This window comes from Amblyomma mixtum, chromosome 2 (genome assembly GCF_055824585.1).
Source record: "Amblyomma mixtum isolate Tamu chromosome 2, ASM5582458v1, whole genome shotgun sequence".
Classification (NCBI taxonomy): Eukaryota; Metazoa; Arthropoda; class Arachnida; order Ixodida; family Ixodidae; genus Amblyomma; species Amblyomma mixtum.
In genome coordinates this window covers 184190638-184203890 of record NC_143013.1, presented here as the reverse complement: position 1 = coordinate 184203890, position 13253 = coordinate 184190638, and positions in this window count along the sequence as shown.

The following is a 13253-nucleotide window of genomic DNA, read 5'->3' as shown; positions in this document are numbered from 1 at the left end:
TTAAAGGAACAGAAGGGTCGATATATGGTTTCATACGGTTGACTTGGGTGGTTCAGCGGCCACAGAACCATAACCATAACAGAACCACAAGCCATAAAGAACCCAGTACAGGCTTTGATACCAAGCAACCAGCTGCCGGGAAATGCCAGAAACGATGGAGGCACCCATAGATAGACAAGAGAGTCTTGAGGATAGAATGAAGAGGGTTCGCCTCACGGTCATGTTTTTGCTGCCATAGTTGTGTCGTAAATGAGTGAGCCAGCTGACAACAGACTTTGCCTTACGTGACGGCTTGATATAGTGGCACGGATTCGGAAATGTCAGCGCGCTAGAGAAAAGTATCCATCATGTAGATTGCTTCGCGCCCGTATAACAGGAAGAATGAAGAGAATGCAATGGTGCTTTGCGTCGCGGCGTTAAATGCGCAGCCGGGGAAGAGAAGCACCTGGACCTAGTTCGAGTCATCAGCATTCACGTACATGGCCAGCATGTCACGGCGGGTTCGGTTAAAACGCTCTGTCGGGCCATTCGTCTGAGAGTGATAAGACATAGGGGTGCGATTAATAGTTCCAATTTATAAAGGAAATGTTTCTGTAAAACGGATGAGGTGATCTATTGGCTGGATAATCCTATTGTTTGCCAGGAAGAGCGGTAGGGAGGGGGCCGTAGACTAATCTGCCACGCGCACAGATGGGCTCATAGGGCACGGTACGGGTGCAATGAAGGAGATGAAGAGTGGCGAGGGGTTTTACAGGGTTGGCAGGACGGCTAAGAGCACACAAAGTGGCGAACAAACCCAGTCAAAAAGCACAACAGGATTACTACAGAAAATTCCTGTTGTGTTGTATGTCTCAAGCATAGCCAGCATGCAACTGAAATACATTCGAAAGAAGGGCACATAGACGCTGCCGTAGCTTAGTCGGCACAGCTCCTTACGCATTATACGGAGGTCGTAGATTTGGGCCCCATCGGCAGGGTGGCTGACCTAACTTCCAATTTCTAATTTTTTTTTTCTGGGTAACTTCTGAGCTATAATATTACAAAGCTGGTGGGCACAACGCCATAAAATATTGCATTTCTCTATGTTTTCCTTCGTTTCAGTGACTTGGATTCTTTGCTTTAGTTCGGCTATAGAGAGTAAGAATCACATATCGTCCGGAAGGTGGGCTGCCTAAAGAAGAAAAAAAATGAACGGCTTGACGCTTTCTTTGAGCCAAGTTTTATAAAGAAGAGAGTAGGAGTTTAAAGTACTTAAACCGAGTAGATGTATGAAAACATGAACTAATTCTTTAAATAGAGGAAGTAAGATATGCCTACAAAGAATGACGTGAGAACTTTAGTAGGCTAAATGCAGAATTGGTCATTGGCTACTTAACATTCAAGGATCTCAGCGACTGCTCTTGCTATGTGACGGCCAGCCGATGAAGACAGGACTGCATAACAGATGATGATTGAATGGTTTAAGGGTGGTGGGCCTTGCGCGAGCTCTGCGTGCGGCGCCACTGCCCACTTTGTCGTCTTCCAGTCCGTGACAATACTCTGGTCAGTGAATCCAACTGACCTGCTGTAGAATTCTGAGGCATTAATGACAGTCACGAAATCAATGACGCAAAATGCGGTGAGGTCAGACGTATAAAATTTCAGTTATACTTGAAATCAAATTCAATTTCGCAATTCTTTCTCCAGAAATCCGCGTTTGAGAGTCCCGCTTGATATAGGTAGAACCAGTGCATTTGTCCTTGCTTTCTTAAGCCCCTGTTCATTTTAATGTACTTCTGATCGCAGCTCCCACACAACTCGCTAATAGCACCGACAAGAAAACCTCCGTGCGACTCGTTTAACGTTCAATTTTGGAACATAAGCAGAGGTTTCGGTAACCGAAATGCTGAACCGGCAAGAATAGTTTGCGATTATGATGTTTCTTGATTTTTTTTTTTGTTTTTGGCCTCGTGATTCGAGGCATAGGAAGGCACCTTTTCTCGGGAGCAAGCTAATATTTTAATCGTAGCTTTTAATCGTAGTATTCGTTATGCAAGCTCCATACTATGCGTGTCAGTTGTGGTATTTGTGCGCAATTTTATTTGTTTGTATACGCTCCATGATAAGGTTACCATCATTATCTTCTTAAGCGCGACGAAATAAAATTAAACCCATTCTGTGGAAATATGGATATCAGGCCGCAATAATAAGAAGAAAAAGAATTTTTCGCACCTCGGTCTCCAACCAGTGTCAGCATCCGCATGATAAAGAGGAAGAAGAACTTTCGGGGCAGTATGACCGATGGACGCATAGAAGTAACGGGCTTTTTGTCTCTGCCTATCACTGTTTGCTGGGCTCTCGTCTCGTTCCAGCCATGTGGAGCGTCAGCAGTTTCTGATGACCCAGGGGCGGCTTCCTCGCCACCGCAAGTGGCCATGCACGGAAATTTCCTCTCCGTTTGGGGCAGCGTTGGCAGCCACGCTGCGGAGTTTCTCGGCCACCGTTCAGTTGAGGACGGAGACAAATCCGAAGAGTTCTTCGCTGACCTTGCATCGTGCTCTGGGTTGGCGAACATTGTAGCCCTCATGTATCAGAGGCACCCCCGAATGCGCTCCTTCCTCATCAGCCTCCTGGTCGCTGGTGTGACCGTCTTTGGAGTGGCTGTACCGGTCGCCATCGCTGCCTGCGTCAGTGGCGGCCACGTCGCTTTTGTCACGCCACCTACAACGCTGCACCAGCGCCTTACTTGCTGTATACTACTCGGGTTGCTGGTAGCTCTCTTGTTTGCCGACTTGTGCACCATGATAGCCTTGTACGACGGCCTCTCTAACGCCATGATGGGCCTGGTCTCTGCTTATGTCCGAGCTGCGTCGGTACTTGAACCAGACAGTGGAAGAGCTGCTTGTGGAACTCACCGAACCCGATCACAGAGTGGCAAGCAGTGTCCTCAAATTCCTCATTGGTGTGATGCCGGAGGAGGTACTTGGACGCATTGCCTCTATCGACTGCATTGTCTCGAGAACCAATGATTCCCTGACATCGGCACTACGGCTTTGCAAGAACGTCCCTCCCGAAATGCTAATGCCTGGTGCACTTGTGCCGAACACGAGTGATATTGTTGCTGCGGACCTGACGCGTCAATTGGACCAAGCCATGGAAAGCATTGATAAGGTAGAAGTAAGCTTATACACTTTCGAACGTAGGACCAATGCCTGGGCAAGCACTACTATCAGTGATCTGGTTGCTGCACCAATCGCCATCGTGCTCCTTTGTGTTATCATTGCTTCACTGGGAATTGGAATCGGGTGCAACATCCGCAACTACGTCAATCCATCCAGCGCAACCGCAGTTAGCAAGAAACTTATGGGAGTCATAATGCTGGCTAACGTGGTACTCCCCACGATGTTTTACGGACTGGCAATACACCTACTGGTGGTCATGGCAACCACTGGTGTTTTGGCTGAGTGCTACATCTGCGCACATTACAGAAAGAATAGATTCACAAATTTAGATAGATTGTCAATGATGTTGTGGCCCTATAGAGAGCGCGGTCTTCTCTTCACCGCCCTGGGGCCAGGGAACCTCTTCACAAAATGCGCTGGTGAAGGAGAGTCAATTGTTAATCTTCCACGTGAAAATACTACAGAAGTTCCTTACTTTACGTTGCCTACAAAGAGCCAAACGAGTAGGCGATGGATGTCTCAAGTGACCGCTAAATCAATAGAGCGAATAGTGACGGCAGGGAACTGCAGATCTCTACATGACGTCCTAAGGAACGCTATGGATTTGTTTTGCACAAAGTTCCTGCAGCGCCACCAAGGCATTGTTCTCGCAATAGCAATAGCTTGCGCAATTCTGATCTTGATACTTCCCCTGGCGCTAGCAATGTCTCAATGTTATCTCGCTCTCAGAAGCCCCGCTACTACCCCAGACAAGAAGAAAGGTCCTAACACTTTCTCTGAGCGGTGGAAGAGGAGAGAGACGTCACGTGGAGGTGTACTTGTATGGTCTGGAGGCGATACCAGTGCCTTGACATCATCTCAAGAAACGCAAGCTACTGCTGAAAGCACGAAGTCTCGAAAGGGACGTGGTCGAGGAGACGGCCACAACTACATGTTGATGCTGAGCAAGCGCTGGAGGGAACGTCTTCTGGAGATATACACTGCAGAAGGCGTTGATATCTACGACGCTATATACAGAACGTCTACACCGGACGAGGAGAATTCTTTATTTACTTCGACCGAAGGCAGCACAGTAACGAGTATGTACACTTCGTCAAGCACGCGAAGTAACAGAACCAGCCAACGCTCAAAACATATCGGCGAAAAAGCGGTGCTACATCGATCAGTGCCAGACCCAAAAGTAGTTGTAATTAATCCGGCTCTGGCAAAAAGGAGGCGGGTCAACGCTGTACTCGTCGACGAACCATTTCCGAGACGGTCGGTGAAGAAGGTCGATCTCCGTTTACCCATGGCTGGAAAAGCCGCTCGCATGAGTTCTTTGGTTACAATCCAGGAAGAGGAGGAGTCCTTTGTAAGCAGTGGTCAATCAATGCTGACGCCACCGTCGATGGACAGTTCTGAGTGGTGTCGGTCCAGAATTATTCCCCGGCGCGAAAGGCTCGTTCACTCCCAAGTTCGCACAAGAGAGCGAGAATCTGGGCATTCTAAGCGCGCAGTGAAGGTCACCATCCATGATGACGTAGACGACGTGTACGCTATGGAGACAATGCCCGATCTGTATCACACGTATCCTCCGGCTGCGTGCACCCACAGATGCGATGGCTCACCATGTCCTTGCGGAAGACCCGATGAGGTTTACCATTAAGTGCCCTGGAGTTTGGAACTTTTATCTGTCAAGGAGACTTAAAGATGCACCGGTTCTTATTCAGCCTCCTGTGCTCCGATTTGTCTACTTCTTTACGGAAGAAAAGCATAGGACACTTACTTGCATTTTAGAGAAACGTTCGACAGTGTAATCCGGAATTTTAGCAGGCAATGATATAGCAAGCGATTCCTTGCCACCAAACAATGAACGGACAAGACACAAACGCTTGTGTTTCGACCCTTCGTTGTGTTGCGCTCTGAAACAGCATGTGAATTAACACTAGCCCGAACTATCACCCTCCTAAATTATACGTTGACTTAGCAATGACACAGCGCGAGGGATATGACTGAACTCTTTTAATCACTGCAACGTGTTCCGCGAATAAACACGCGCCCTAGAATGCTTCTCTCAGCTAACGGGCTCATCGTCCAACTCAAATTTCGCACAGAAATAGCAATTGGCCAGCAGAATTTTTTTATACCACGTTTGTAGGGGTATTTAGCTGCTTCTATCAGAAGTCGGATATTAACATCGTCTGAGGCGACGACGAAGGAAATTAAGCCGCGATGTCAGTGATCGCACCGGTGGCGCCATCTCGTTTGTCGGGCGTGGAGATTCGGCGAGGGAGGTCGGGTTCTTTTGTAAAGTGTTTCAAGGCTCTTTTTCAACACCTATATTGATGATCACAATAAACGTAGTTGGGTCAAAACTGCACTAAATTTCAAGTCTTTGGTGAAGGAGAATCTCGACACATTCCGGAAACCCCCCCCCCCCCCCCCTGTTCTGCGGAATCTCCCTGGTCGACAAACGAGATAGCGCCTCCGGTGCGATCGCTGACACAACGGCTTTATTTCCTTTGTGGACGCCGACGATCCGAATAGGCGTCTTTATTTATCGATTCAGGCAAGTAACCTACACAGATATAGCAAGAAACAGTTCTTCCGACCAAGTGCAATTTTTGCGCTATACTTGAGCTCGAACAATCAACCCGTTTAGCTGAGAGAAGCATTCTACTGCGCGCGTTTATTTCCACAACAGTCGTTATATCACGCCCTCTCAAACTATGTTCTCCGGCTGCTTTGTAACCTTACTAGGAAAAGAAAAGGACCACTTTAGTGAAATCAAGAATGCTCACTCAGCGCTCTGTGCGTGAACGCAGCATTCAGCGCACGCCAGTACAATATCGCTGTGATGTGCAGTTTAACGTCGATCCTTAAGTATATCTGCCAGTCTGCCTCCTTTATTCATTAGCCCACAGGCACTAGAACGAAATATAAAAGTAGGTATTGGCGCCAGCTATACTTAGGACTAGTTATATCTTAAACCAAATGAGAGTGATGGAACGACCTCGCCACACTGGTTTAAATGTAAAATAGAAATTAAATTTCATGGCCCTACTGTACCGGTTTATTTTCATGGATGAAAGAAATTGACAGTCCCCCTTGGGAACATTCGAAGACGCCGGCACAACAAACCGTTTCGTCACCATTAACAGAAAAGCTGTGATTGGTGCGTGCTGTTTTTACCGTTTAAATGTTGAATGACATAATGGCAGCTTTCATGAATCAGAAAATAAATTTTTAAAATAGAAAATAAAGCTACAAATGGGGGGTTGGGCTATCACTGGTGGAATTTTCCTCGAGAAGATATCAAAGATGCTTCAAGCTCGAGGATACTTGGACTTTCGGAAGAAAAAATTTTAAGGACTTTCCTCACTGGTCAAGTACCTGCAAACATCACACTTCCAGCAGCATACGTGGATTGAATTGTAGCCTTGAAGTCTTCAAATATACGCCGTTTTGATCAAGCTGTGAGGGAGAATTTTTGGGTACTTTTTTTTCCCCGAAGTCACCTTGACATGTGTATTTTATGATTCCTCCCAACGGCGTTGGCTGGGCCAGTATTCGTAGACGTTATTATTTGAGGTTGAAGATATATTCGTTTGCAGAAAATTTTATTTCGGCAGGGCAAGAAAGGATTATTTGTAGAATTAAGTAACGCGCCGGTGTCCTGAGATATGCATGCCTAAAAGTTCAGCCAAATCTGTCTAATTACGCATGCGAGATCACGGCACACGGCATGAAGCTTCTCCCGCGAGTGAAGCAGCTGTTGCATATGACGTTACGTCTGTCGTAGTGCAGTAACATACGACGGTAAATACTTTTCGTTCTTGGCCACTGAAACCGAAGAATGACTGTGCGGGAGATGTGAGGTGAGCCCTGTTTCTTTAAGCGATTGTTACTCGAGTGGGCGATAAGACGTGGTGCCTCTTTGGACTTCGCATGCAGTCAAGAGCAGCGATACCGCACTAATCTTACCGCAGAATAGTCGTATTTAGGATTTCGATCCTATTCGTCTTCTTGAAATGTGTAGAAAAGTCAATTCGCAAACCACTTGTGTCATACTGTGAAAAGACGGACATACTAGCGATGCTCAATATACATTGTTTGAGTACAGATCAACTCAGCTGGCTCTTCTTAACCAGAAAGAATGTAAGATTCAATCTCGGAGACCTAGAAACTTACGTTAGGTATCTTTATTGACTTCACTAAACAATATGATTATATCAGTCTCAAAGTACTTCGTGAATAATTACAGTATTCCAGTATATTTGTCCCGCCTTTAGAGTTACTGAATGCCTATTTTGGTACACCAGCATCAGTGTTGTAGGCGTTACCGAAAAAAAAGTAACTACATACGTTACTCGTTACGCTAAGAAAAAAAGAATGCGTTACCGTCCTACTTTACCTACAAAAAAAAGGTAACGCTTTGGTTGGTTGGTTTATGGGGTTTAACGTCCCAAAGCGACTAAGGCTATGAGAGACGCCGTAGTGGAGGGCTCCGGAAATTTCGACCACCTGGGGTTCTTTAACGTGCACTGACAACGCACAGTACACGGGCCTCTGGAATTTCTCCCCCAAAGAAATTCTAGCCGACGCGGCCGGGATCGAACCCGCGTCTTTTGGGTCAGCAGCCGAGCACCATGACCGCTGAGCCACCGCGGCGGCGGTAACGCTTTACCGTTACCGTTACCGAAAAAAAGTATCTCAGGTTACTTTGCGGTTACTCCATGGCCATAAATTTTAATCAGTGCGTCTTCGCCGTAACTCTAACCTATAACTCGTCTTCTCTGCAAGGCTTGTTTTCCAACCAAAAGATCTCAAACCCAGACGACACGCTCATATTCTTCAAGCGAATGGTAACTCCGGATGGTCGCACTCTGCTTGCAACAGAGTCCAGGCAGGAAAAGGAGGGAGGCCGTCCTTAGTGACAGTACTGTGGGGAGTGCGTTGTTCCTTGTTCTGGCTAGGGGAGAAAGGGGGGGAGGGGGGGGGGGGGGGGGTGAGGTATGGCTATGACGGGAGAAAGCTGGAGCGACAGTGTTGTTCAGCAGAAAATTAATAAAAAAAATAGATTGAGGTAACTCACTACTGCGAGCACAGGAATTAACAAAGGCCCATTTCCTTTTTTCCTCTACTTCGGTGCTACAGCCGGTCGACTGCAATCCCCTTTTCTGTGCTGTACCAATGTACTCTTTCGACGGCTCTCTTGGGGCCATCTTGAAGTAAAGTGGCGACATTCTTGAGTTTACTCAGAAGAGGGGACTTGTTCCACAAAGAATGCGAGAGTGTCGCCTGGGAATGAGACCTTTTGGCTGAAAAACAAGCTTACAGAGAAACTGACTTATAGATTTCTGTAAATGGTCCATTGGTGGCTCGGCAAGCGTCCACTCTTTAGAAAGTTGTGTGTGTGAGTGGTTTGGGGGTGAAGACTAGTGTGTGAATGCGTGTTGGTGCTTTTGTTTTAGTTGTGTGCGTTGTCAAGGACAGGTGTTTTCTGGCATGCATGCGAGCCGCAACAAGAGTCGTCGAGAGCACCCGTAGGTTTCGTTTATTTTAAACATCAGTTTCAGCGTTTTTTTTCTGAAAAAGAGGCGGAGGGGGACAATTGAAATAAAATGTAACTAGTAACGTGACAGCTCACGTTACCGGAAAATTTTAACGGAAGTACGTTACCCGTTACAGTTCTGAAAAGGTAACGAGTACGTTACTAAGTTACCGAAAAAAGTACCGCGTTACCGGTAACGCCGTTACTTGCAACGCGTTACCGACAACACTGACCACCATTAATAATTACCAGCAGTATACCAGCATTAATAATTGTCCATGTCCAAAAACAGTTAACTTAGGAGTTATTTGACGAATTATCTGAGGTCCTTTTAATTATTATGTGCAAATAGCATTGCTGATATCGACCCACGAGCCGAGTTTGTAGTATACGCAGGTGTCACAACTGTGTCACTCATATGAGACATGTACAAGAACTCGCCTACATTTCAAATGCTGTACTACATAAAACCAGCCATTGGGAAGGGCTAATGGGCTAGCAATTGTTAAAAGAAAAACCAAAACTATCATTTTCGCGCCAATTCTAGAATACTTCGGCAAATCTCGACTCACTCTCAAGAATAGTACAAGTGATACAGCATTTTATTTCAGATAACTTTGTGCATTGTTTTCAGGTACCTTGACAGTGCATGTCAACGTAGGTCCCATCGCTATATAATTAATAGCCGGATAGGCATTGTTTGCTGGCATAGAGACCACCGGCCTGAGAAAATCATATTAGTCCTGTACAATTCTCAGTTTGCCTCTCATGTAAACTATTGCGTCATTGTTTGGGGCACTACCGCATTGGAGAAGTTTTAACTGCGGGCTCCAAAATAAGAAAATTCGTATTATAACCGGGTCTTCCTATAATAATCCCGTAGCACTCGTGCTCGATAGCCTGAGGCTTTCGAATGCTAGTGGTGCAGAAAATTCCGACATGGAAATATTTTATTCGTGAAAAGAACAGCAGAATAACTATCTTGTTAACCGTAGCGAACTAGAAGTAAAAGTGGCTACGGGTTACAAAACGCCAATACCATACTACTGAAAAGTAAACATTTATTGATCTGATTACGCAGTGCAGTTTTTGAAATATTGTATACGAGCTCTCCTGAACAGTTTTCTAGGTCAAGATGTTGATATCCTTAATACTGATATTAGACATCTGAAATAATTTTCCCTTCCTTCATAATGAGCAACACTCCATTTTTGTTTGCCCTTCTTTGCTTTTCCGTTTCAGTTGAGGGACAGTTTACGGCGCACATGTTTCATTTTTTTTTGCCTTCTCAGCGAAGGAGGTTTCGAAGTGCCTTGTTCATTTTATTAAGATGGCGAGCTTACCATTTCGCCTATATTTTTGCTGGTCATCGCGTAATGGTGTGCAGTTCATGGTCTTTATCGTATTCCTGTTGTCTTTCTTGCATACAAACTCTACGGAATGTATTCGCTCTTTTTTATTTCCTTTTTGGATAAAAAAAGATTTTTGTTTTCTGTTTTTCATGCTTTACATAAGCTTGGTTGAGGTATATTGGAAAACTACTAATTCTTGCTCTTTGCTCGCTGGTTTAGTTTTCGCTTTGTCGGTGCTTCTGTTAGCGGCTGCTTGCATTTGCGGGAGTAAGACGTCATTCAGGCAGGGCGCAAAGATTTTGTCTTACTTTCTATATCATTTTCACGGAAATGACGAATAAAAAATGCAGAACCGGAGCACCAGTGCTTACTTTGTCGCATATTTAATATGGAAGCAAAAATAATATTCACAAAGCGGATTAGATCAAAAAATGCGAAAAATCATCAAATATATTGTGGGGGTACGAGCAGCGCAGATGCAGATGAGTGGAATATTTTCAGTCAAAGAGCACGGATTGCACATCTGTTTTGATACCGTCTTCGAATGACATCCACTAAAATCTTATGCGACTTTCATGATATATGATTGCGGCTTTTGTGAGGTATCTGAATGCGGCAGGGACGCAAAATATGTTCTTCTGTAGGTGCAACCCTTAAAAGACGGTCAAAGTTTTCGAGAGCACATCAAAGTACAACCGTGAGTAAAAAAGGATAGCACTAGTGACGTTCCACCTGAGAGGCAGACAGCAGCGCTAGGCACTGCGGTTACGAGCCCGCCGGTAACAAAACTGGCAGGCATGTTCGCATATGTATGCACTGCGCTAGCTGCTCAGTGCGATTTTCGCCGCACCGGTGACGTCGTTGTGCTAATCGTTTTTTTTTTCGCGACTGTACTCTTGGGCAGAAAATAGTTAAGCGATATGATTTGTTTACTTTGTAAAGTAGAACACAGTGACCTTTATGGGCTTTGAAACGGGCCGTACTGGAGGGCCACGGGTTAATTTAGACCACCCGGGGGTTAATTATCGACCACTGAGATTGCGGAGGACAAAGGCACTTTGGTACCTCGCCGCTATATAAAACGCGGTCACTGTGGCCGGGATCGAACCACTGACTTTGGGATCAGCAGCTCATTTACGATGCCACTCAGCCACCCCGTTGCGATGCTGCAGTGGTTACCAAGCATCAACCCAACGTGCCACATGGCACATCGGTGATCTCACGCCGACATACCTCATTACCCATCTTTATGTACAGTCAGGCCGGAATGAAACGCGAACACGCATATGTCATACATTTCTGCTTTGCAGCGAGATATTCTTTTACAACCTATTTTAGATTATGCATTTCAGTAGGCCCTTTACCCAGACACATGAATCAGGCCATTTGTACACTTCAGCTGAAAGTAGGCAGGTAAAATATTTTGTTTTCTTGACATGCTCTGTTCGCGTTTTATTCCGGCCTGACTGTACCTTCACTGCCGCCCTTGTCAGTGAGCTTGGAACTGGGCGTCTTTCAATCGCTTCTCAGGCTTGTCGCCATACTGTGATGTCTCAGCGTGCCCCAGCCCTTTATATTTGCTTAATTCATGCCATATATGTGGCCATGCCGCAGGTTATACGATCCTGTCTGGCCTTTCAAGCTTTGTGGTGGTTTGGCCTTTCAAGCTAAAAGAATGGCCTTCGGCATTATGTCTCGTGTATACTGAATAAATATGTCCGTATACATTAACTTCATTACAAAGTTCGTTTCCATTTTGTTTCCGCACATTTTTTTCATATTGCTCATTTCTTATGTCCTCGTTACCCTAATGTATAGTACTGTGCGATTTTCTTCGCCTATTAGGCTATGAAGGACGCCGTAGTGAAGGGCTTCGGAAATTTTGACCCACCTGGGGTTCTTTAACGTGCACTGACATCGCACACTACACGGGCCTCTACTGTGCGATGTCAGTGCACGTTAAAGAACCCCAGGTGGTCGAAATTTCCGAAACCTTTCACTATGGTGTCCCTCATAGCCTGTGTCGCTTTGGGACGTTAAACCCCCATAAACCAAACCAAGCCTATTCGTTATGATTTGTTTTTCTTCCTCCTTTTATTTTGTTTTGTATGTGCACGTGCCGTTCCGACCTCTGCCTACTTCATGTCATGTTGAGCACAGAATTTTTTATTGCATCCTTGCGCGCGTTTTCTAATAAAACTTGCAGTTCAAACACCATTACCTGGGCACTGTTATTTTTCTGCTGTTACTTGGCACCATCAACGTCCTGGACATTCTGCCTCATTCTTCGGAACTGTAACCATATGGTTTTCATCTTAACTTCATGCTGAGGCCCTTATGTCCTTCTTTACATGGCCCTAGGAACCTCACTTTTCGTGCCCATGTTTTTCTTTATTCAAACTGCCCAATTCCCTAAATTTTTACCTGTTGCCGATTTTAGGCCCTGATTGTTTTTTCGTTGATTAGCAGTATTTTCTTTTCAAGCGGTGCTATATACTGACCGTGGAGCAGGCAGTCGTCAGTGGTGACACCTTGATTGCGTTTTTTTTTGCTATCCACCCTGTACAAAAGTTATTAGAAGAGTGGATGATCCCTAACTGATGCAGAAAAGAAATAACACAAAAACAGAGAAATCAACAAACCCAATATCAAGGATATATCCGCAGTTTGCGACAACATATTGCATTAGAATATAATACCCAGCTATATGATAAACATGAGTGTACTTTTAATGAAACTTCCTTGAGAGATCGCCATGTACAAGGAAGTAAGGCAACAAGTTCTGTCTAGTAGCGTCTGATGGGAAGAAATAGCTTCAAATATTGTCGAACGACGGCACTGGTGTGCACCATCAAAGTGAATGAAGCCCAAAAATGTTTATACACAACGAATACAAAAAACACACAGCTCCCTCAGAAGAAGCTTAGACGGGATTTCAAGTGACGTTTCCCTGCCGTGGGTGTCGGGCTGAAAGTGTGAAAAGATAATTTCTTAGCACTCATGTTTCCTGAACTATAGTGTTCAACTAGAACTTTGTTCTCGCTTTATTTCATGACCACAATATCTCATTTGGTGCATACATTATACTTTGGCCATGCTTTTTAGGAAGCCTTCTGAGTTTTATTCATTTTTCCTTGTAGTTACGTATATCTAAATGGAATCGCAAAATATCGAGCAGAAAAATACTTTTCCATATCATTAGCTACA